This window comes from Columba livia, chromosome 5 (genome assembly GCF_036013475.1).
Source record: "Columba livia isolate bColLiv1 breed racing homer chromosome 5, bColLiv1.pat.W.v2, whole genome shotgun sequence".
In the NCBI taxonomy this organism is placed as follows: Eukaryota; Metazoa; Chordata; class Aves; order Columbiformes; family Columbidae; genus Columba; species Columba livia.
This window is the reverse complement of record NC_088606.1, coordinates 67,538,690-67,563,899: the sequence shown is the minus strand read 5'-3', so window position 1 is coordinate 67,563,899 and position 25,210 is coordinate 67,538,690. Positions and strand designations below refer to the sequence as shown.

General features: G+C 50.0%; 1 protein-coding gene across 5 annotated transcripts in view; it reads right to left on the bottom strand.

The window, feature by feature from the left end:
• Positions 1–18,951, bottom strand: part of DAGLA (diacylglycerol lipase alpha) — a 61,892-nt gene extending 42,941 nt beyond the window's left edge. For 2 of the 5 annotated variants that reach the window (XM_065066355.1, XM_065066358.1), the window contains exon 1: positions 18,798–18,950. The gene's annotated coding sequence lies outside the window, so the exon portion shown is untranslated. Of the gene's footprint in view, positions 1–9,666; positions 9,687–9,720; positions 9,858–18,797 lie in introns of those variants that run through there. The other 3 variants (XM_065066361.1, XM_065066356.1, XM_065066357.1) reach the window with 3 other exon arrangements.
• Positions 18,952–25,210: the final 6,259 nt, after the last annotated feature.

The window sequence follows — 25,210 nt, the reverse complement described above, 5'->3', positions numbered from 1 at the left end:
AATGTGGATGCTAACCACATGAAGCCACCAGGCTTCAAACAGTCTAAACCTTACTTGGATCTGATCTATTCTCATTTCACTGGTGCTGCTGGTTTATCCCAGTGATTTTTTCCAATGCCAGGACCCTGTGCTGACAGTTCTGTTTCTAATCAAACATCCGGCCCCTACGTCGTTTCTCTGGTCTCTGAATTTTGCGCTAAAACACATCTGCTGATCTTGTCAGATGGCTTGTACCTCCGCTTGGGCTCACATCATCGCTTTTGCTTCGTATTCTTGACTTCGGGCAAGGATGTGCCCGTATTTCACACTCCTAGAACTCAGACTGAAAAGATGGGGCCATGAAGGTCACACACCCCAAAGGCCACACGTCCCATCACGTCCTTACACCAGCCAGGGTGACACCTGAACCTCAGAGCTCTCTGGGTTGGTGTCAATGACTCAAATGATTCGGTTCTCGTTGGTTTCCCACGTCATTCGCCAGTAAGGATTGCTGCTTCCAACTCACAACGAATTACCCTTTGCTAAGTGTTCTCCCGCTACATCTCTACCCCCACAATCAGCCCCACGAGTACAGTTCACTGATTTCACAACTATTTTAACAACAGGTCACTCCAAACCCATGAAGTCCTGGCATCCACCTCTCCCACCGGTCCCCCAATCTGTTGTTTTCCAGCGTTCAAACGCAATTCCCAGCAGACAGACCACCACACTATTCGAGGGTCCCACTTTGTTCTGCAGCCGTATTTCCCAGCAGCTCAACCGCTGTGATTTCCCTGAAAATACCACTTTATCACAAACGCAAACCTGCCTTGTCTGTAACTCCCCAAGCCTTCCCAGGTTCCCACTTCCCAACAGCTTGTTCCTCCTGGAGCATCAGCCCCGCACCTTATTCAGCAGAATTTGTTCTATTTCTTGCCCACAACTCTGGATTTCTTCAAGCCTTCACCGAAAATCAATCTAACATCAGGATACGCTACAAGGAGACGCATCAGTTATTCTTGCAGACACGTCTAAGCCAGAACCTAAAGGAATCTTTATGGTGTCATATTTAGAAACTGAACTCTATATCGAGATCATTCCCCTTCCTCAGTATAACACCGACTTCACAGAAATAACCTAAACCACCCAACCCCAAACCCGAATGGATTCTGTTCCAGCGAGATCTCGCGCAGTCTAATACTCCCCAGCAGGCAGGGGACGGCTGCTGCTCTGGGCACCGATCCAGGCCACGTGCCCCTATCACCCGGCGTATCTGCTTTCACTTGAATGTTTGCCCCGGGGCATTAACGAAGATCAAACACCAAAGTAACAAGCTCTATCTGGTGTGTTTTGCTCAGGACTCAGGAACACGTGCACAGGCAAAAATAGGCATTTTTACCCAAAAAAGCGTCAGCGCAGCAGCGACTACCTTTAATATACATCCCACGCCGCATAAACACCGCAGCGGGTTTGCTAAAATCCTACAGCAGAGATTTGCGACTTTCAGCTTGGAAATTTCCTTGGCTTGGATAAGATCACTTCCATATCTACACTGCGAGAGGCCCTGCAGCGTGTGACAACAGAGCATGGGGACACGGGACACGGACGTTCCCCATCCGCACGCTGCTCTCAGTCCAGCGCTCCCCGCACTCAAAAAGCAGCTTTGCTGATTTTTAAAGCTTTCGAGGCAAACGCCAGTAGAACAGCTTTGTATCGACTAACATGCTCTTCTCATCCTAGACCAGCCCAAATTAGTACAGATTAGAACCTTCAAAGGATTCTCGTATTGCTCTTGAGCGCAAAGTGAACATTCAAAGCCCAGCTCTGAATTTTGAGACGCTCAGTTCTACAACTTCAGAAAACACGTGGTTCTGCCCCTCCAGCCTCACGCCTTCCACGGTGGCGCACGGGAACAGCCCTTGAAATAAAACAAATCATCAGGCTGAGTATTCCCAGAAAGAAGAAATACAAGGCTTTGGTTATTCGTGCCTGCAGAGCAGAGCCTTCCAAAGCACGCCGCCCGCTCCGAGCCGGCTCACGCAACGCTTGCTAACCCCAGCGAGATGGGAAGCGAGCGGGAGGGACGGGAGAGCCAGACCGCAGCTCTCCGCTCACTCCAAACTCTCCCTGCCTCGCTGCTATAAATACCATCCCCGCCACCCCCGGGGCCTCCGCGCTGCAGGAGCCCCAGCCGCCGTCACCCCGGGGACCCGCGGGATTCCCGAGCGGCCTCCTCTCCTTCCGCGGTCACACACACCCCAGCACGCTGCTCCCCTCCCAGCGGCCCAGTCCTGCTGCTCTCACACCCCTCAGCACCCGCTTTCCAAAAGCCTCCCCTGTCTCAAACCCAATTCCTTAGATTTTATGCATCTTTTTCTCTCCTCTGGCAACCCACTCCCCTATTATTCTGTCATTCTCTTACTCCCTTTTTCTTTTCTCAGTCTCCACTGTGGCTTCCCTTGATTGCATCGCTTTGCAGCCCTCCATCTATTTCTCCACATTTTTTTTGCTAAGATGCCCTGGGAGTATCTTGAGATGAGCAGAGCTGCTCCTTCCAGCTGCTGACAGCTGTTCTCCGGCCCAAAAGGCTTGGCCACCAGGAACCCAGAGGATATCACTGAAGAAAGAAGGAAAATATCACCAACTGTTGGGTGCACGCAGCTTCAACTCCCTCCGGCTGAGGAAATGAAGTGCCCAAATTCAGCCCCAGTGGAAATGAAAGCCAGGCGGTTCCCCTGGGACTGATCAGTTCGCTTTGCCTCCGGCCACTTTGCGCAGCTGGTGCTCCAGATGAAGATGCCGTAAGCACACGTGCGCAGTGCTGCGGGAGGCACGCACAGCAAAAATACCAGCCCGGGTCCCACAGCGCTACGTACCACCCATCACCGGGACGAACACACCAACGCGCCTCCTCTTCCTCTCGATTCTTGCCCGTCCAGCGCTCCCCTAAGGACCCGGTGGGATAAAACCGCGACCCTGGGCTGGATCCTCCAGCCGAAGCAGTTCGATCCTCCCCGAGTTTTAAATTTGCGATAGAAGGCAGGAATCCTATTTTCATTTTGCTTATGTAAGCAAGGATGAATCAAGCCCAGGTTCCTCTGATCTTCTGTCATATTTAAGCCTCATATATATATCTTTCCATAACCCAGAGCTAAAAAGCTCTTTTTTGTCTCTTTTTTCAGACAGAGCCTCCATTAGCTGCGCTCCCCCCGCAGCACACACAGCCCTCCTCCGCAACGCCCCCGCGCGCTCGCTGCTCCCATTTCCCGCACACAGCCGGCACGTACAGCCCAGGCGCAGCCCCGGGCCCCGCCTGGGGTGACACAGCCCCTGCTGTCCCTCCCGGTGCCCAGGGACAGCCGGGACACGGCAGAGAACTCTGTTTCCAGCTCAGTCGTTATTGCAACATCTCTGTTCCCAAAGCTCTCCTACTCAAGTTCTATAGTCCGCTAGTTTTCCAGCTCCGAGTCCTGCAAACACTCTTCCTCTCATACATACATACTTCAACTTTTTTCCTGTTGTGTCACAGCGCTTACATAGACTTCTCTGCTTATTTCTCTCTGTGGGTTCATCACCGTAGACCCTGGAATTTGAACAGTTAATTACCATCCGAACACCTGACAAACTCAGCTCTGCATTGCTGTCCCTAGTCAGGGTACCAGGCATCTCCTCTGCATAGCACACACGCCTTTTCACACTCATTTCCTAAATTAGCACTCCATTTTTTTCAGGTATCTCCATGATATACTGACCATCTACACCTTTCTACTCTACCTTACAGCTCATCCGAAATCCCAGTTGCAGGGCTCTTTCCAGCTGATTTTCCTTGGGCGTCTATGAGGAACATCACCTAACAAGCTATTCACTGCTCGTTTAATTACTCTGGCTCCAGAAGAAGGTGTGCAAAGGGGCTGGATGAAGCAGACTGGGGATGACTGTATATCCTTCATATAAATGCACGCGCAGCTAATTGTATAAGATCTCTATGTGAGCAAAGCCTGTCCCAAGGGTTACCTTGATATTTTCACGACAACACGTTTCTCCCCATTGCCACCATCCTCCTTTTTGCCACGCTCCTCGCTTTCATTACTGGCCTCTAGAGAAGCCGCTGAGCACGTCGGTAGGAGCTGGAAAAGCCTGTCACAACTAAATTAGTGTCTTGGCCACCAGCTCCGTACCCAGGACGAGTTGAGCAAAGGCGGACAGCAGAGCGGTGAGAGGAGGGGAGGCAGAAGCAGATGCTCCGTGTGACCAGAGCTGCAGCAGCACAAATACCCTGAAAGTTATTCTTTGGCTTCAAGCAGCAGGGCAGACATGAACCAAAAAGCACAGAGTGCGGCTGACGGCTGGTTATACCGACAGGAACCAGGAACAATTCCTCCCCGAGCTAACGGAGCACAGGGACACGGAGCAGCCGCACACAGGGCGTCACCAGCTCCGGTGTCACAGACTGCGAGGAGCTACAGCAAAGCAGCAGGAGACTATTCTGTTCAGAACACGAATCACAACCATGGTTACTAAAATACAGAGAGGGGAATCACGAAAAAAGTTGAAAGGGATCAGAGATCACAAAAGAGGGTTAAGCTATCTTCTCCCTACCAAAGAGAGGTGGGCGAAATTTAGGTAGAAGCGCCATCTCAATGCCGTCGGGTTGGTGGCTGGGAGCTACAAAGGAAAAAGGAACGAGACTGGTCAGCTTACCTGTGAACACCGAAAACATGAAGAGATGGCCAGACAAACCAGCCCAGCCACCTGCTGCAGATCTACCAGAAAATATATATATATACATATATATATATACACACACACACGCATCCTATTTTCAAAGTGACTCAGTTGTGCTATTCTCTTTGCAAGAAAGGGTGGACTGGCGTAACATGCTCCACCTAGAACAAGCCCTGAAGCCAACGCCTGTCTGAACCGAACAAGAAAACGGTCCTATTTCCTGAAGAAAAGCAGCGGGGTCACATCCTCGGGGCCGCACGGGACCCGGGTCTGCTCCCGGGCACAAACACAGAGCTGGAGGAGGAACGCTCCGGGACACGGGTGCTGCGCCTCCTGGGCGAGAGCCAGGACGTCCCACTGCAAATCTCTCTTTATATTGAACTCTACTGAAAATATAGAGACATCAATAAGTTGGCTGATTTTTCAAAGACAAAGGAAAGCAATTTCACTTTTCCATCAATGAGAAAAATGAAGAAGTTGACCCCAAATCTTGCGCAGAGCATGCGGGACGCGAGGCCGGCTCGCCCTTGGGAAGGGGCGCTGCTCCAGCGGCTCTTTGCAGAAGGACGCGTTCTTAAATTCATCTCCATTCGAGAAGCCACCTTCCCTCCAGCCGAGCAGATAAGAATTTCAAAAGCTAAATGAGTCTTCACACTTGAACTTCTAATCCAAACAGGATTATAAGGGAAAAAGCAAAGAGCTGTTTATTCAGACCTAGTCCAGGCCGAGCGGTTGGCTCCGAGCCCATGCGGTTTTAGGCCATTAGAAGAGAAAGTACTTTTTCCTCTTCTGCTGCAGGCGATACATCATTATCCCTGTAATTAAATTTAGTGCCTTTGTGGCAATGCTGCTGCAGGATTTGTCTAGGTGTGGACTTTTTTCCCTTTCCTTTAATTATATTACAATTAACCATCAACTGTCCCTTCATTTCAAGCTTTTCAGTTGGGCTTTAGAAGTAAATGCCCCAAACAGTCCTTGGTGAGAAGGTTCTAATAATCTCGGAAGAGATCACAAGCACAAGATCTGGGGTACGGTAACTAATTCACTTCTCCTTGGTGCAAGTGAACTTTCAAAGCGTGCAAAAAAACCTCTTTATTTCATCTTTTTCGGTTCCGGTTCTTCATTCAGATCCTCATTCTTGATTAGAGCTCAAAGGCCTCAGAGCAATATTATATTGCAATTAACCCAACCGGTTAAGGCATAATCCAGCACCTCAGTAGCAGGCATAGGCCTGGCCCAGGCCTGGGCTCCTCGGCACCATCACCCTGCGCTGGTTTTATCCTCAATTTCCTCACTCATTCACTTGAGTCGTGAGCGCTGCTGCCCACCAGCCAGTTCCATTTTCCCCTTTCCTCCCCCAAAACTTGCATGGTTTTGGGGTACGTTATAAAAGGGTGCCTGATGAAAACACCGCGGTGTTTCCACTGTGTGGGGAGTTCAGCCCCAGCACCCGTTGGTGATTTAGTTACTGTTAGAAGGAAGACAATGAAGAACTCTTATTTATACGCATTAGTTTGGCTATTATTCATGTGAATAATCTTTTTGTAGATCTTAGGATGCACAGCATCCAGTATATTACATAGTAGAGAGCTGCACAGATAATTTATGGTTTTATTTCCATTGCAAGGAGGAAAACAGCGGAGCAGCCAGACCCAGCAAGCGTTGTCTGCTCCAGCATCCAGTTTTGAGGAATGACTTGCCCAACGCATGATGAATTCGAGCATTCTTTAAACTGGAAAAAATGAATGTGCACAGCCTCCCCAGCCCCAGCTGGGATTGGGGCGCCCAGCACAGAGCAAACAGATCCTGCTTCAATTGAACAAATGGCAGCGAGAGGCCAAACTGAAGACTCCGGAGTGAGGAAATAAGAACACTGGTGCAGCGACACTATGAATAATTCACTATCAGTTCAACAATCTCTTCTGGCACCACTGAAATTTTAAAAGGGATACAGACTGAAGTTAATCTGGAAAAGGATAAAAGGATACAGAGGACACAAGAACGACCCTGCTCCCTTTCCACAAGCTGGTTTTAAATTGCAGCCCACACGTGTCTCCTTCCTTTACCCTGATACACCAGGGAGGAGACAAACCGCAAAATGGAAAAATTCTGTATTTCCACCCGTGACAGGCTGTATGTGAAAGCAGCAGGGAGGGAAGAGACAACCTGGGCTCTGAAATGCGCTCGGTTCTGGGATAAAACGCTCATTCTACGCAGGCAGGAGCACAGAGGCACAACTGACAGGCAGGGGAGCCCCATTAGCCACGGCAGGGAAGCAAAGCCCCTGCCCTGGCTCCTCTCCAGGCGGTCACAGGAGGCTGTATATACACATATATTAATGTATGTGTTGTATGTGTATGTGTGGGCTCACCAGGACTGAAATGCTCAGCCTCACTTTTGGCTGGATCCGAGCCACAGAGCTCAAGTGTCTCCATCTCCATTTGGCCACCGCATCTCACAACCCCTAACAAAATGTACGATAAAAACCCCCTATTTTGTCACCCAGTCGGTTGGAAAAGGATTTAGAAAACAAAAGTGTTATCAGGAGGGGAGTCCAAAAACCCAGAAGTAAAACATCAAATAGAAAACTAGGAGAGAAGACGCTAAAAACAGAGCAAAGCAAGAGCCCGCCCGGGCCGGCAGCGAGCGGTCCTGCTCCTGCTGCCGAGCGGCCTTTGCACGACGCGGCTGCAGAACACGAGAGCCGCGCACCACAAACACAATTAATAGTCGGGACTTTTGTCTTCGAGTGCCCGCGGCTCCGACGTACCGATTTCAGGGAAATCCCAGATAAACCGTTGACATTTTTGCAGGTAAAAGCAGCAGCTCACCGCCCGCCACGCTCACATTTCCAGGGCGGGCTCTGCCCCCTCCACGATGCAGCTGGGATCGTGTTCTCTAAAAGGTTCCAGGTCTCAGCAGAAGGGCCATGAAGGCAGCAGCGCTATTCTCCAACCAAAGCACTTAAACCTTCCTGCACACCTAAGTGATCTTAATTCAAATTGCATTCTACGACACTGATAACACAGAAAATACAAGAACTGTAAAGAAACAATATTCTTTGCACTACGCTCAATGAAGTTTTTAAGTGTCAAGCAGGTATCCTATTTAATGGCCAGCCACCAACCAACTGAAACCCCATCATTTTGAAGGTAGGAAACACTTGACAACTATACTCCTGATAATAAAATGAGGAGGCACAAGGCAGCCCCAGCAGCAGGAGCGGCCCTGGAAGCTCCCAAAGGGAACAGCTCCACCGAGAACAACTGCTTCAGTCGAGGCCCCAACATCCTTGTTTTAGCACTGCAGACGTGAGCCACAGTCCGAAGTTCCGCTGGCCATATTGTGTTGACTTTGTAACAGTCAAAGAACTAGGATGTGCAGCTTAAATATTGATGTATACATAAGAACAAAGAGAACTTCTCCTAGGAAGTGACGGGTTGTACTCACCTGACAAGGTCTGTTTTGAGCCCTTAGCTACCCTGACAAAGTGGCAAAGCCACCAGATATCTTGTCTTTAAATAAAAATTTAAAAAAAATATCAAAGCTGTTGCTGGTGATGAGGACATGGACGCATCCATGAGCTTTCCAACACGCTTCTTTTGAAAAGCCTAAACCTCTAAACCTCCTTTTTCTGCCATTTCAATTTCCAGACTGAGCAACCCAGCTTTGGGACTGCGGTTCTTCTGCAGTCACATTATGGAGCCGTTTCTCTTGATGCACCGTGAATTTTGCACCACCCAACCTTTCTGAAGAGGGAGAACCTACCACAGCACGTGGGCTGATCTTCCCAAGAAAGAGGCGTGTTAGACCGGCCCAGGCAAAGTCCGGGCTTTGCTAGGAGCAGCTTTAACAACAGCCTGCAGATCAGGGCAGTGGAAAACAAAGCGGATGTGTCTGCCCTGAACATCTTAATGACTTCAAATGGGGTGGTAAAAGTGGATTTACAAATAGTTTAGTCTGGGCTGCTGACCCTGCAGCGCAGCTGTGTGAACGCAGCCGTGTTTGCGTTCTCATCCCGCGGACACGCGCGGGCTTTTTGCTGCCCTCTCCATACCAAAAAAGACCGAAAAAGGAGCAGGGAACTGCTGAGTCTGTGAAACAGCGGCAGGGCGGGCTCTGCATCTCCTGGGCCAGCTTGTAATTAACTCTGTGGCCAGACGGACCAACACAGCCTCAAAGACGCTGCACAAAATCCCGTCTCCTCTTCAGCAGAGAGCAACTTGCCATCAGGAACCCATCGGGGAGAGAACGAATATTAGTCTCCCCACTTAAATCAGAAATCAAATCCCTTTCCCACCTTTATTGACAAATCCCCTCGTAGTTGAGAATTCAAGCCCTTGCATCGCCAATCTGTTCCCATAGGAACGTGAGAGCCACAACTGCTTCCAGCCTCAGCTCCTTCTCCAACAGAAACAGCCAGTGAAGCCTCGCTCCTCTGCAGCACCAACACTACGATACTTGCAGAAAAGATGAAGATAACGCTTATCTCTTCTACTCTCGCTCCCTACAGAAAGGGAGCAGCAGCCACACTGTCCTGAGGGCCACCGAGGCTTGGATAATTATATCTTCCCCCTTTCACCACTTTTTCCTCTTCGAAACTCTAGAGTTTAAACAAGAACTCCATTATGAAACGCAAACTCCCGCTCAGAGGCAGCAGCCCGTGCGCGGCCGTCGAGCAAACACCGGCGTATTCATTGACAGCCCACAGAAACAAAGGGACGCATTTTCTGCAAACAGGATCTCCTGCTTCTCCAGGTTCCGACAAGCAGTTCCAGTATCGCGCCCTCTGGATCCACCAATTCTGCGCAGCAAGACGTTTGCACGTCCAGATGCAAAGGCAGACACCAACGCGCAGAGCTGCAAGCCCAGAAACACTGGAATGATAAATGTAATGCAGAGAAGAGGAGAAAACGGGGCTCGCTCCCACTCCCCACCCAAAGGCCTCCCTGAAATACTCACAGAAATGAAGCACGTTATAGCGGTGCCTGGAAAAGAACTGAAAATTCAACTTACTCTTCCTTCAGGAGCTTTCAGCCCTTGTGGACATTTTCACATGCTCGCCGAGAGGGAGTGTTTTGGCGTAACACCAGGTAACTTACAGTTCAATGGTTTGCAAAACAAATCTATGTTAACACTGAGATTTTCATGTCAAATCAGGTCATTTAAAGTGAAAAGGCTCCCGATTGCTTTAACCGCACCCTTTCGTGCTTTTGCACTCGACAGGATTTCATTCCACAGCCATGAGACCCAAAGCGGTGACAAAGTGCAACAGGAACCAACGCGATTTCTTCCCTTATAGCTTAAGTACGTCATTTTCCCAATATCATCCCTACTCGTCCAGTGCCGCGACCATACGAACACAAGGCCTTATTTCTTATGAACACATTCAAGTGGGAAGCAAGATTTTTGTCTCTTGCTGTCCCCTGTTCAATTAAACCCCATCCATTCTACTGCTTTCAAGTGTGTCTTTGTTTATAACAAATTCCAAAAGTTAACTGGAAAAGCAAGATGAGCAGAACAGCTGGAAAACCATTTTTTCATCAGTTAAACACAACAGCAGCTGGGGACGTAAAGGGCATTGACTTGTCCATTGCACAACATGGTGATGTTTTAGCAGCTGATTACTCAGGTAGCTCGGAGAAGGACGGTGCAGGATACTCGAGGTCGGAGAGAATTCCGTGTTCCCCATGGGCAACTCCATCCTCTTGCTCAGCCAGCTTCCCCAGAGGAGCAAACAGCGCCCTGTACATCCAGGAGCAGCCATCACATAGCTTTAAAAAGTAACGTAACACTTCATATTAGCATCCGTACTCATTGCAGAGATAAACACGGTGAATTCCCTTCCACTCTTTTGACTCAATAAATATTTCAGGGAGTTTGGAGTCATTAAAAGCAGCCGCAGAACCTCAAAATGCATAACGGCAGCAAGTCCTTATCGGGCTTTCGGTTCACGTTGTGCCAAAAGTTCAAGTTCCACTAAGGCTCATTTCCTTTCCTCGTCCCTGCTGCCGGACGCTTCCTTCATTCATTTATTTCCCTGCTAATGCCCGTAAACACCCGTATAACCTCACCCAGCCGCCCCGGCAGGTCCAGACGCACACAACAGAGCAGAACGAGGACGTGACGATCTGGCGGACAAAGAACTGAATTCCTCTGCTCTTTACCATTCTCTGTCTCTGTGGTGATATCATCCCCTTGAGGACCTGGTCATGGTAACTCATCACAAAACAAGCACTGCGCGTCCCAAAGAATAAAGCTTAGATGCAATATGGCTTAGAGTTCCTGACCAGAGCTTTTCACGCTGTTAAGGGAGTGAACACTGAGGAACCAGCAAAACCAGGGACCCAAAACGTACGTTCCTTACACCACAAAGGGCGTGAATAGAGTTGTTCCTTTCCTCAGTGCACATCTAACCACTCCAAAACACATGGCCTGCACATATACATGTCCCGCACATATACATGTCCTGCAAACTTGCACACTAAACGGCCAGACTATGCATATTTGCATTTCTTCTCCCCAAATACCTGCTACCCACTTCACGGCGGCTCTTGGGGCTTTCCACACACCCCTCCCTGAACAAGCCTTCATACACACCCCCCTCTTTGCTGGGGCAAATTAAACACACTCAACGCTTCGCGGGCTCGTGTGCAAACTCATACCCTGCGCATGGTGCGTTCCCAGCCCTGCCGATCCGCCCAGGCTCCCGCTCCGCGCTGACCCAGCGCCGCAGAACCGGCGCTTTCCGCACCAGCCTCCCCGGTTCCCCCTCCGAACCCGCCTGTGCTCATTCCTCCAACAACAGCCAGACCGGGGCCTCTGAGAACCGACAGCTCCTCTTTGCCACCAGCAGAGAGCTGGAGTGCTAAAAAGCAAAGTAAACCGGGAGTTAAATGCAAAGTTCTTTATCGCAGGCTCTTCCAGGCCAGTAACGTTGTGGAGAACCAAGGACAACGCTGCATTTGTGGATTGTCCTCGTTTCTTAGCAAGTTAAATTTGATTATGGCCCCTGAGGTGTTCAAAAGGGTTTGTCTCAGATCTGGACAAAAGTGCGTTCCTTGATTTCTATTTTTAAAAAGTCAATGAGAATAAAAGGCTATTTGCCAAAAGCAAGATATTGAACTAGGGATAAGCATGAAATGCAGAGGGGAAAGGGCTTCTGGAAAAACAGGCTGCGGCTTCCTGCAGAATGAAGCTGTACCACCACAACCACACAAAGGCATTTTGAGCTCCCCCCGCGTCACCGGAGCTCAAGGAAAACTCGACCCCCCCCAGTTTCAGACCACGCACACAAGGTCCAGGAAAGGCATCGCTCGCTTCCTATGCGCTTCATTATTCATGTGCCAAATAGTTTTAGCCCGTATTAACCTCGGAAGGAAGACTTGAAAAGAAAGAGCAGCCTCTTTCTCTGCTAGAAAATGAGCAAAAATGACAAAGGTGAGGGGAAGAGCGACCCCACAGCACAGAGGATCTCTGAGAAATCCGGCATTATTCTCCACTCCAGGCCGGAAAGAAAAAGCATCCACTACAGCACAAACTCGGGGGAGAAACCGCAAATTAATGCTGCTTCATTTTATTTTAAGGATGGAACTCATCCGTCATTCAGCAGAGCTAATGGGAACTTTCATACTTCCTCTGACGGGATGACGGGCACATTTCCCCCGCAAGCCAAAGGTTCCTATCCGAGCAGCCTCGTTCAGCCGAGCGTTGTCATTAGCGGCTGGTGGATGCCATGGAGGTGGTGACAAACAGCGGAACCAGACAGAACACGAGCACAACAAGGGCCCTGTGGTTTCAAAGGTTAAATCGGGCTGAGCGGCAACGCAGTCGCACGGGAGCGGTGAAATAGGACACACGGTCTTCGCGGGGATGTCCTGGAATCAGACCCATCACCGGGCTAGAAAACTGCGCCATTTCCAGAAAGTCTAACACTGAAGTTCTTCAACACTGGCTGGTGCCCTTTTCAAAGACGTCTGCGTTGTGTTCAACAGCAGACAAGCAACAAAGCGGCCACTTAGTGGTCCGGAACCACTTAGTGATGGAGAATTACACCGAGTTCACTCCATTCACTATTATACTGCTCACATCTGAGTTTTCCAATACCGGAATCCCAGTTGTGCTTTGGAAAAGGAAAAACATACATTCTGGACACTGACAAAGACAAGCTGAGCACAAAGGGAAGTGCTTAGACTGCACCAGGTTGAATTTCAATGAAGAAAACTTTAAAATGGTCCTGACATGACAAAGAAATAGAGTTTGCAAGACAAGCCGGTAGAATCCCCTTCATTCAGGACAGCCACAGGCTGGCTGAGATGCTGCCAACTCCCCAGAGGCACCAGACTTGTTCTTATTTTACGGGAGGTGAAACAGTTAATTCCCCAGGAGAGAAAGCAGCACATTTTTGCAAGATCATCTGGCAGATCACATGGGGAAAGACAAACCTCCAGAAGCTCAGGCTTTGGAGCTGGAATCTATATGCCAAAAATACACGCAGGCTGTATCTATGGCTGTAACCCGCAGCACGCACAGTACACAGATCTCTGCCAAAAGACAAGCAGTGACATAATGCTAAATTTCATTCTTCTTTCTAAAAGATGAAGAGCTGCGTAAATTCCAACTTGTAAGGGACGTGGAGCAGCAGATCAGATCTGAATGGAAACCTTGCAGAGTAGAAAGGCACCGGAGGGGTTTTTTTATTCCCCATACCAGCCTCACCATTTCTATTGTACTTACTGCAATTAAACTATTAATATAACAGCAAGGTCTTGAATTTCCCTGTTCCTTCCTATTACCCCGTTCAATTATATTTAAGGTGGCCTGAGGGATTCACAATTTCATTTGCACAGTTGTTGTTCAGAAAATAGGAGCTTGTTGGGATCTAAACCGGGGATCTCTCAGGTCTGTGCTGATCATCGTATCTCTAGACCAACAAACCACAAAGAAACAGATGTTACAGAGGGAAAAGAGACACAGCAGATGCTCAGAGCACCTATTTACTAATTACTCCTAGTTACCATAAACACAGTTTAAAATCATCTTAGCATGTCTTCACAAGAAAAGGAGAATTTCAAACCATTTCAGTATCAGTGAAGTCCCTGCTCTCCTTCAAAGAGTTACAAGCCCTTCAGTGTTGACACTGATGGTTTAGAACAAGTCCTTCAATGATGACGTTCATCGTCTAGATGCTCCAAGCAAATCTTCTCGCACATCACAGGTCACCGAAATGTATGAAATAAGAAACAGCGGGAGAACAAACTCCTGAAAAGGATCATAAGGTTATGGAAATGACATTGGTTGAAACAACTCAACGGAAGACAAATTACCTCAGTGTCGGCCTCCTAGAAAAGCTGTACCAGGTTTTTATCGCTGCTTGCTGAATAGCAGCGTTGCCCGATGAAACGGCAAGAATACAATGAAAACTACAAGTTTTAAGGCTCTAGATCGCACCTCTTACCCTGATTTCAGGGAGAAATTCTTATTAAGGTCAAAGGCATCACTGAGGAATCCCCTTGTAGTCTGAACTTCGCACAAGGGAACAGGCAAGGACGAGAAGCGGGGTGGCCGCCGAGTTCCCACGGGGAACAGCGCTAAAAGCCACCAACTCTCATGCAATCCCATAGACTTCTGTAGCCAACCTGCGAGCAGAAGCTGCAAGTCCAGCGCAAGGAGGCGAGTTTCCAGGGCTCTGCAGGAGCACGAGTCCCGTTAAAGCGGAATTCCTGTAAAAGCAGAAAAACTGGACGCTTCATGGTTAAGAGCCCACAGCACAGCTCCTGGTTAGCCGGGCAGCCCTGCTTGCCATGCGGATTTTCTGCTCTTGCTGCAAGGAAGAGGAAAAATAACCAGCAACCTTTTGTATTTCATCTTTTAGCTCCACGTCTTTTCAACTAAATGCAGGCGATGAGGTAAGGGACCTGCAGCCCTTTCACTGGGAGGGGAGAGAAAAGGATAACATGGAAAAAGAAAAACAAGTGGCTGAAAACAGTGGGCTCGTTTCTTTCTAAAGCTCAGTAGGAATTCTACCTCTTCTATAAAATCACCGAGGTACGGCAGCATTACCAAAGTTTGTAGGCATTTTACATGAGAATATTCCACTTCACTGTATGTTGCTTGTAAAACATAAAGCCATTGATTTTCATGTGCATCGTTATCATTCTTTCAAGATGCAATGACGCTTCAAATAATTAAACAGTCCACAGTATCTCCGACTTTTTTTTTAAGCAGATCGGTTATGGCTCCATCCTTCTACACACTTAGTTTCATACTGAATGTCAGATCAAGATACCAGGGACTGTGACTTGAACTCACGCACCCCAACCAGCAGAATCCGAGTGCTGAGCATCCGCACTGCAGAGCCGCGCGTGGAGCGATCGCCGCTGGAGGAAACAAATACATACGTTGAGTTACTGGAAAGCGGAGTGAGCTGCAGTAAGCAGGGTCAACTATGAGCAGACTAGCAGCTCTCCGCTACATCTGTGCTCTTGAAATCAGCAGCAATTTGATTTCAGTTGTTCAATGGGCAAACTTTCCCGTATCTTATCAAAATCAGGAAACTAATCTCAGTTTTTTCCATCTTAAAGGTTCAGAGTTGGACAAATACCACACCTGGCAAATTTTCAAGATGTTTTTCCTCCGATTTCTCTTTGGAAATACACAATGCAAAGCCTTTGCTTGACAGCCAAGGAATGGAGTAGAAGAGGAGGCATCACAGCGATTCCCACCCCCGCAAAACACACGCAGACATACATTTAAATTACCATATCATGTATGTACAGTGCAGAATCCAGACAATAAGTACAAAACCAACTTTGAGTTCAAAGCCTGATTGAGTCAGATAATCTATTCCGGCAAGAACGACCATCCCAGAGCCGTCCCCGGTTCCCAAGGGTCCATTTGTCACGCTCCCGCTGGCACAAAGGGCACTTTGATCAGCTCCCTCCCCGCTCTCCAAACACAGATAAAAATAGTTCTGCTCTCCCAAGAACCTCAATTGCTGTCTCTTTAAATGTAACTTCCTCCAGCTCCAGCGCCCAACCCGGCTCAGGATGTACTTATTCATCCTCTGGATCATTGTCAGACCCAGAGACTCTTGTAGTTTTAACCAAGTATTATTTACTGCTACCGGGGTGGCCAAACTGAGAAAGGGAATAGTGTGTTTGCTCCGAGGAACAGCAGGTGTGGGCAGACCCCTCCAACTAAAAGCTGCTTGTTCTAGAGCAGATAGCAAAATACACAACTTCGCTACCCAAAGAAAAAGTCTCCAACATCCTTCCCCTGTCTGGTTCTTGTGGGTCCCTTCCGGGCAAAATAATTGGTATTTATGCTGCTTTAAGGAGAGATTTTTAAGTCAAAGGCTTGGAAGAAGTGCGTAAATCTGGTTTGCAAATCCATACAATTTTACGGCGACTCAGAAAGCAAAGTGACCTAGTTTTGATGAGCTAACCCCAAATTAATTCACTTCTAAGATGAGGCCGCGCAGGAAACGCCCCCTGCCCGTTTTTACACTGGACATTATAAAGTGCCATTAAACACCTGGACCTTCAGCACCCCGGGATTAAAGGTCACATCACAAATAGAGACGCAACCTGAACTTCACATAGATTACACGGCTGGATTTCCCATGGGAAATGCCAAAGGGGTTTACAGAGGGAATTAGAGGCAGGTTGGACTGATACAAACACGTGGATCAAGCGGGTCTGTCGAGGGGCAGCCACAGGCCCCAGGCTTGTGTCTCCAGTCGCTGGTAGATGTACGTGGTGTTGAAGGCATACAGAAAAGTCTCCTCTTAGAACAAACAGGTAGATACAGCACGAGGAACGTGACATTGATATTCCTACCCAAAGCCCAAAAGCGCATCCGTGTGGTTACATACAAAGTGGATTTTTTTGGTCATAACTATTTGTTCGCAGGAATTTTGACAACGTTTCATATGAAGTAAAACTCAGCCAAAGTTTAGTACAACAAACACGCCGAGTGGCTGCTGAAGACAAGTCTCCTTGACACTTTCAAACAGTTTAATACCTACGTTAATTCCTTTTTTAATGAAAAACACTGATGGGTATTTTAGTTCACCCTATTCCTCCTCATATATATTTTTTAACATAACTTTGTCATGGAAGGGATTATTTTCATCCTTCCCACTTTCCTTCCTGCAGCAGCACGTTTCTCAATTTTAACCGCTCGGATGGTATCGTTGCACAACGTTCCCGCTTAGGACACAAGATGAGGAACGGGTGGACACGCAGACTCAAGTTCGACTTTCGCGTGGCCCATTTCCCGCAACAACTGAGCTGTCGGGGACCGCCAACAATCCCCGCTTCCCTGACTTCCACCTTGATTTGCCTACAGGAATCCGAAGGCTCTAATGCACCGCCTGAAGTTCAAATGGAATTCTGATCAGATCTGGTTTTACAGGTCAGCGCTATCAAGATCGGTGCCAACAAATATACGTAATTCAAATATGTAAGTTGAGCCTATGGCATGTTATAGGAGTAAAAATTTGTACGAGAGACAGTAACTCCCAAATCTGTTCTTTTATCTAAATACAAATGAAAGGGAAACCTTTCTCCTCCTCCTTTCCAAAGGGTTCTGGTGACAGAAATTCCAGGCTCTGTGCACTATTAACCACGTAGCGGGTGCTGTTCAAGTTCCCTGTCCCCGTTACCATTCCAGCCCGACACGTCCAGCGGGCTGGGCAGCAATCTCATCAGTGGCTTTGAGAGCCCACTGAAACTTTTATGACACAGAAAGCTAACACCTAGGACAACAAATACCTTCCCCCAGATAACGTTTTCTATTTAGACAGCTCTCCAGCAGTGCCCAATAGATACTCCTTCCTCCTCAATCACAAAATAACCTCCTTAAACGGTGTAGACGCTTCCCCACATACTTAACCTATGTCATAAAACCGAGAGATTAAAGACTCTGCCTTTACAAAAGCCACTTCCTCCAATTTCATTATCTCCCAACCATGACTATTTTAAAACCACTCAGCCTGACCACAGAAGCTCAGACACTTTCCCCATTCAACCAGAAGATGACACTCAGCGGGATGTAGCAACTCATCACCAGGTAACCTCACCGGGTTCCATCCTGGCCAGCAAGTCACCCCATTCCCACCCGGCCAGAGGTTGTTCTTCCTTCCAGAACCATTTTCCTTAACATGCAACTCATCCATCAAACAGATCTGCTGCTTTCTGTCCGCAACACTCCGGCATCCCAGGAGCTGCGTGTATCAATCCTATCTTTGGCAACCAGCCGCTGTTTCCCACCTGAAGCCGGCTGTGAGCGCTGTCCCGCGTACCGGCACCCGCACACCCCGCAGTCACCATTCCTGTATTCCAAGTGGCGACTGAAGCCTGTCCCGAACACACACAGGTACCAATTCCCAGAACGGGCACAGCGCGAATTCTGGCTGAGCAATGAATCCCAGCTCTAAGACCTCAAAGTGATAAATCATTTACTTTCACAAGCACGCAGGTCACCGTGACCCTAACCAGGGATTTCTACGCTCAGGGCTCATCCCCCACGGTGACGGACCCACTTTTAGTGCCATCTAAGTGCCTGAGACACCGGTCCCTGCGGAGAACTCGGGAAGGCTGAAGGAATCCCTGTGTCACACCCACCCTCTGCACACCAGCAGCTTCTCCTGGACAATCTGCAACAGCCACCGATCCCCGCACCGGGCCAGCTCGGGCTGGGGACTCGGGTCCCAACTTCCCCCCAGCCTGATGTGCTCCCTGGGGCAGAGGATCACGCCTTTCTCTGGGGTGCAGGCCCTGCGGCTGGGAGGGAAAACCGCGGCCCCTGCGGAACCACCAGCCGCTCCCGCAGGCCAACGAGCCTCCCGCACCTGCCGGCCGCCTCCCGAGCGCGGCGGCACCGAACAAAGCCCCGGCCCGCACCCCCGCCCGCCTCGCCCCTCGCAGCCCCAGCACCTGCCGCAGCGGCCTCCTCCCCTCCCGGCCCGCACGGTCCTGCCCTCCCGCCGCGGGGAAGGCCCCGCCGCTGCCGGGGGGAGCTGCCAGCCCACCGCAGGGGCCGGCCCGGGACGCGGGGGGCGCCGCCGCCCTCCCGTTTTCCTCCCTCACCTCTCTGCCGCCGCCGCCGCCAGCGCCGCAGGCCCAGAGTCGCCGCCACCTCCATGCCGGGGGCCCGGCGGCCCCCCGATTCTCTAACACCGCCTCCGCCCGCGCAGGGGCCGCCCCCGCCCGTACCGGGCCGCCCACTGCGTCAGCTTCGTAAGGGCCGCTACGCACCCAGCGGTCACCATGGCGACGGCTGGAGCGGCGGGTTGCGGGGGACGGAGAGCGTAAGAACGGGGGGCGGCAGCGCCCCCTGGCGGGCCCGCGGGGAGCGGCCGGTAACGTGTGGCCGCCCCCGCTCGCACCTCGGGGACACCCCAGCCTGGCCAGGGTCCCCTCACTACCGTCCTCCGCCTCTCCCCTGCTTGGGACCGGGGCCACAGCCCACCTGCTCCCGCTGCCAGCCCCCAGCCACGGGTCCACCCCAGCCTGTGGCAGCTGAACCCTCCCCAGTCCCATTCCAGCAATGGGAGCAGCTTTATTCCCCCAGGGCAGCTCTGGCTCTGCCTTTTGGGGGAAAACGGGGCATAACTGGCTCTCCCAGCAGCCCTTCCCTGATTAGAGCCCCCAGCACAACACAGCAGCCTCTCCCACGGACCCCATCACCCACACCCCTGGCACCCCCCTTTTCAGCCCCCAGCAACAGTTTATTATCACTAGACTTGAAATTTAATAACCTTTTTAATCAAAAGGCTTTGAAAACTATAACGTGACTGAAATGGAAATAAAGGTTTTTGTGCCTGTAACCCCTTGCAGCTCCGCATGGCCCAGGCGGCTGCTGCTCTCCGACAATCCAAACACTATTTTCTCCTGCTCACACCAACTTACCGACAGAAATCCTCAAAACGATGGACTCACCATAAGAAAACCTCCTGGTTATGGCATTTGGGTGGGAAGGACGACAACGGTGTCCCTGGTCAGATACTGCAGCAACTTCAACGTAGCAGGTACCAAAGTATCAGCCAAGGACATCATTTGGATGCTCTTATTGCAAAAAGCTAGAAAAGTAGGGGAAAAAAAAGCCTCCTGTGGGTAGGAATCCATGTCCCAGAAAACAGTTAAGCCCATTCAGCAGGAGATAGCGGCATTTACCCATCTGGTCGTTCCTCCTTAAAGCAAGTAGAGCAGCCTTCAAATGGTCTGCTCAGTGATAGCGCTTTACCTTGAAAACAAAATAGCCTGACAGCGTATAGGTGGTAGAAAAACTCCCAGCAAAAGCTTTGAAGATCTGGTGTTCATTTATGCTGAGGTCTTTGTATACTGCTCAGGCATAAAAACCACACTCACGCTCATTTTAAGTCCCTTTATCTTGCCAGGCAGGTGTAAAGTGGCCTCTGGTTTGGATGAAAAAGCTGGTGACAAATATAGGATTTTGGACAAATCATTTTATCTGTCGTGTGGCACTTCTGAGGGCCTGTTGGCTGTGATGGGGTGGGCAGAAACTCCTGCAAGCGCCGAAACCTGGAGCAAAAAGCAGCGAGAATCTCAGGAAAACTATAAGTGATTATTTTATTTATGAAAATACAACCAGTAGCTGCCCAAGGCTTTTGATTTGAATGGTGGCATAGAGTACATAGCAGCCCAGATCCTGCCAATTAGTGTACACAAGTCATCACAGGCAATTAGACTCACAGAGCTGGGGTTTTCTGCTTGCGAGCAGCCCCAGCTGTCCGTATCTAACCCAGCTTCACGAAAGAATAAAAGAAAATGGTTAAAAAGGACCAGACCATATTTATAGCACAGCCACAGAGCGCACCCCAGCTCTCGGCACTTCTTTCCAGCTCCTCTATGGCAGTGACACAATTTACCAACAAATTTGGGCCCGGTTTAGTGTAAGACTGTTTCCTTCACACTCCCTCAAGTGTTAAGCAAAGGACTTAACACCCCTCGGAAATCCCCCGGCGCTGCCCTCACGCGAAGGGCATTGCCCGCTATCACTGCAGGGGCGGCTGGTAAAGCACTCGGGGTAATAAACGCTTGCCAAGAAAAAAGAAATAAAAATCGCATGATTAAGAGATTAATGGGAAGGCATGGCAAGAGATGGGATGCTCGCCAAGCCCCCGAGAGCCATTTGAGCCTTGCTGAACCTCATCCCCACCTACACCCTCTGCAGCAAAAAAACATTAATGTACAAGTTTCCCAACCTGGGGAAAAATAGAAGATTTTGGTTTCGAGTGCCCAGGGCAATGAAGGGGAGATGAACACGCATCAGTGACAAGCCCTGTGTCTTGGGAGGGATGTAGGAGAGCAGAGCGACAGCAGCAAAGACATATATCAGCCAGTTATCACAGCGGATAGCTCGGATAATGCCTGTTGGAGGGCACTTTAACACCGCTTTATGTCCTCTCCATCAGGACATCACCCCTGTCGACACAATAAAACCTTCAGCAGCAATGCCGGCTTCATAAATTGCCAGCCCTCACCATTCCCTTGGACTATTCCGCGCTGGTTTGGCTGCAGAATAACCCCAGAACACAAGTGCGGGGGGAATTTCTTTGGCTTTTTACGCTGGAGTGTGTTGGACCTTGGCCACACAGGTATTGCCCAGAGCTGGGCTGTCACCGTGCCATGGCATCATCCATATCAGCTCTCCAGGACAAGAGAAAAGTCCAGTTCACTGTAGGAAGGATGTGATCAAAGAACCCACCCAGCTCCACCGATCTTGGTGTCCTGAGGAAAACCACTGGGATTTTGGGGGTTGAGGATCACATTCTCCTAAACCTAGAAGCAAAGCCAAACCTCTCTCCAGGAAAACTGGAAAAGTAACAAGGCTCTGCAATGTGAAAAACCCAGGAGCTGTCAGCCACCAAAAATAGCTGTGAACATGGGAAGCTTTTTATTATTATTATTATTATTATTAGGTTTGTTTTAGTTCCCGCCGCCCCCAAGCACAGCACATCCAATCTCTCTGCTCTCCAATCCTGCTCCTGCTCGCCTCCCAGGCAGAGCCAGACACTTCGTTACTCCCATGCTAACGAGCCCCTCTCCTCCTCAACCCCCATCCTGCCAGTCTCCCTGAACCGCTCCACAAAGATTACAATAAAATCATAATATATTAACAAGCCTACATAGGATTTCCTGAGAGCACATCAGCCTCCTTGACACAGCAGTTCAGACATCCAAGCCCCGCAAAACCCCAAACCGGGGTGATCCCCATCACCCCACAGCAGCTGCAGGCACTGTGCCAGGTTTATCTCTATTCCCCTGCAGGCTAAAACCACCTTGAGATGGCTTTCTGCATTAACACAATCTCTCGCCACCAAACCGTCATCCCACAGCTTCTTCCAGGCGCATGCATCGGGGAAATAAAGCCATCGCTTTGCTGCTGGTGACAGCTGCTCTGCAGAGGATGCTCGAGCAGAGAGAGCCCAGGCTCCAGCCCTGCAGAGCACCCTCCGGGTGAGGGTGGCGGCTTCATGTGGCTAAATTAGAATAACAGAATCATTTTTGGGTGGAAAAGCCCCTCAGGATCATCAAGTCCAACTGTTCCCCCAGCCCTGGCACTGCCCCATGTCCTGAGAACCTCATGTCCATCTGTCCAGCCCTCCAGGGATGGTGACTCCAGCACTGCCCTGGGCAGCCTGTTCCAATGCCCCACAGCCCTTTGGGGGAGAAATTGTTCCCCACATCCAACCTAAAAATTCAAAGGGGTGACTGCAACAAGTGCCATGGCGATGTGTTTCTGTAGTTCTCAAAGGGAGGGTCACTGGGGACAGGACATGACCAAAAATGAACAATAAACCCCAATATTGCCTTCAGAAACAAACACCCACCACCTCTGGCTCTCTCAGGAATGTCAGTCAACCATATTTTCACAGAAAAGCACCACCGGATCAGAGGAACACCACGCTGAGCTTCCTTCAGACAGTGCCAGATATAACCAGAATTTGGGAAGTACTTTAAAAACCAAAGCCAGAGGGATCCCTGTCCCCTGTCTCCATCACATCGAGCACAAAGTGCCTGTGTTTGCCACCCAAATCCTTTGTTATCCACCAGATCTCCCCAAAAACCTGCTCTGCCTTGATGCCTGTAGGAGCGCCTGGGATCCCACCACACAAAGCCACCAACCTCCCAGACTGTCCCCTTTGTCACCTCCTCCCTGTCCCCTGCACCACAAAGCTCCCAAGGCAGGGCCCAGCAGATGCTGATGCCCCCACAGCAGGACCAGCTGCTGCAGATAAACAGCATTACTCAACTCTTAACTAAAAATCACTGTTCTGAGGAAGATGCTTCTACTGTGCTCAGCAGGTTTGCAAAAAATCTGCCCCCTCCTGTGTAATACCGCTCATCAGTATTTTACAGGCGTATTTACAGCTGGGGACAAACACGGGCTCCCACTCAATGCGAACTGGGCGCCTTGTCCCCCATTCTTGCCTTTTGGAAAGCAAGAGGTTGGTCTAACATGGGGCAGCCCAGGATTTGCTCTTCGCCCACCCTGTGGGCCTGAACCCACTGAACAGGTTCGTTCCCACTGCAAGCTCAGGCTCATTTCAGAGATGGGACCTCCCCAGCACATAGTAAATACATCCGTGTGCACACGTTATTTTCCTGGCCTCGACAGAAAGCCTAGAAACGGTTTCTCCCCCAGGTTGCATTTGGTAATTCAGCGCAGCCCTTGCTGCTAATGATTCCAAGCACAAACTCATCCTCCAGCTGCTTTTCTAAATTTGTGCCAGATCTAACTATGGAAGCCAAGCCTCAAAGACTTGCTATAAATCCCGCCAGCGCTCCCCCCCCCCCCCCCAAGGACATTATCCGGCATTACCCAAGCTGTGACTCTTCAAGCCCAGAAATTTCTCACTGGTAAATAGCCATCTCCACTGAAGAGGAACATTAAATAACCTTTCGCTGGAGTTCTCTCCCTGCTGCTGAGGCTGCTTAAGCAAAGCTCAGGGCTTTTTTCCTGCCCAGCAGCTGCAGGTGGCATCTCCATCAGAGTGAGTGGTTAAATCAGTGCTCTGGGCTCCTGGTACATTTGCCATCATCCTCCAGCACTGTTGCACGCTCCCTCTTGGACAAACCCCTCATTCTCAGCAAGAGACACATTGCCCTGTGCTAAAGTTTGCTTGTTTCTTTTGCCTTGGATTGTAAAGCCTTATAGTTTTGCAGGAAAAAAAGCATAGAAATGAACCCTAAAGGCTCAGAGGGAAGAAAAATGCAAACCCCATTCTGGGGACCTGACTCATGATGTTGTGTTTGCAGTGCTGGCAGCCCAGAGGCCACAGCTTCATCCCAGCATTGCCTAATTTATGTGCAATAATATGTCATCTTCTTTATCTGCTTGACCCCCCCCCAAATTCCTACATGCTCTCTTATTCCTCCTCACCACCCACCCTTCAAATGCCCCTGGCTCCATCCTCCTTGCTAAAACCTCTTATGGAAGGAGAAGCTCCAGCCCAGAAATGAATCAGGATTTATAACAGGATTTTTGAGGGGTGTGGGATGTGCTCACCCCCGCAAGCCGGAGAGCTGGCTCCGTGGGACTCGGTCAGGTGGCGTTAACACAGCTTCATCGCGGAGGAACGCTGGCCGAGATAGCAAACCGGGAGAATTCGCCCCAAGAATGAGCTGCATCCTGCTCGGCAGCAGCTCGCTAACCCCGGTGACGGGAATCGCTGCAGCAGGAGGGGGGAAATTTACGGTTCAGCTGTGTTGTGCCTGTCAGTGTGAGAGAGGAGCGGTTGAAGAGAGCAGAGTCTGCCTCTTCTCACCGAGCAGCACCTGCAGCCTCCCGGGCTCTCCAGAAAGCAAGAGGGGCTGTTAATTCCACTGGGGAATGCAGGGGATGCCATCTCTCCCCATTTGCCACACCTCTGGATATCTGTCAGACGCAACCAAAAATCAGCAGCTGGAGCCAGGGCACTTGGATCATTTCATTATTAGGCCAAGAGAACCTTGTGCTCATGGTACGTAGCAGGACAGACGCAGTTGTACTGAACCGGGAGGTTTCGCATTAAGGATTCCTCTCTGGCTCCTTTCCCACTCCTCGCAGCAGGCTGCAGAGCCATCCCTCCCTTCTCCAGGACCTCAGAGACCTTTCTGACCCACTTGGCCGCAGCCCAGCTCTGAAATGCCATAGGGGGAGTCTCTGCTCCCGCCTGGAGACCATTTCCCGTTGAGATCCTCCTCCTGGCATTAGAGCACCGCTCCTCCACAGAGCAGCGCACAGAGGGGTTGGGATCACAGCCCATGGGCTTAGGAGCAAAGCAGAGGTCGCTACAAAGACCAATATCCCGGAATAATTATCCTCTCAGAGAAACTCCCAGTTTTCCCCTTGCAAACAGCAGGTCCCTTTTGTACAAGCCCATGAAACAAAGCAGAGCATCCTCCCTCAAATACAGGTTGTTACAGCAGCAACTGAGATGCCACCACAGTGTCCGTGTCTCCAAGATGCTCTTTGATTTTTTAGTTTTGGTGGG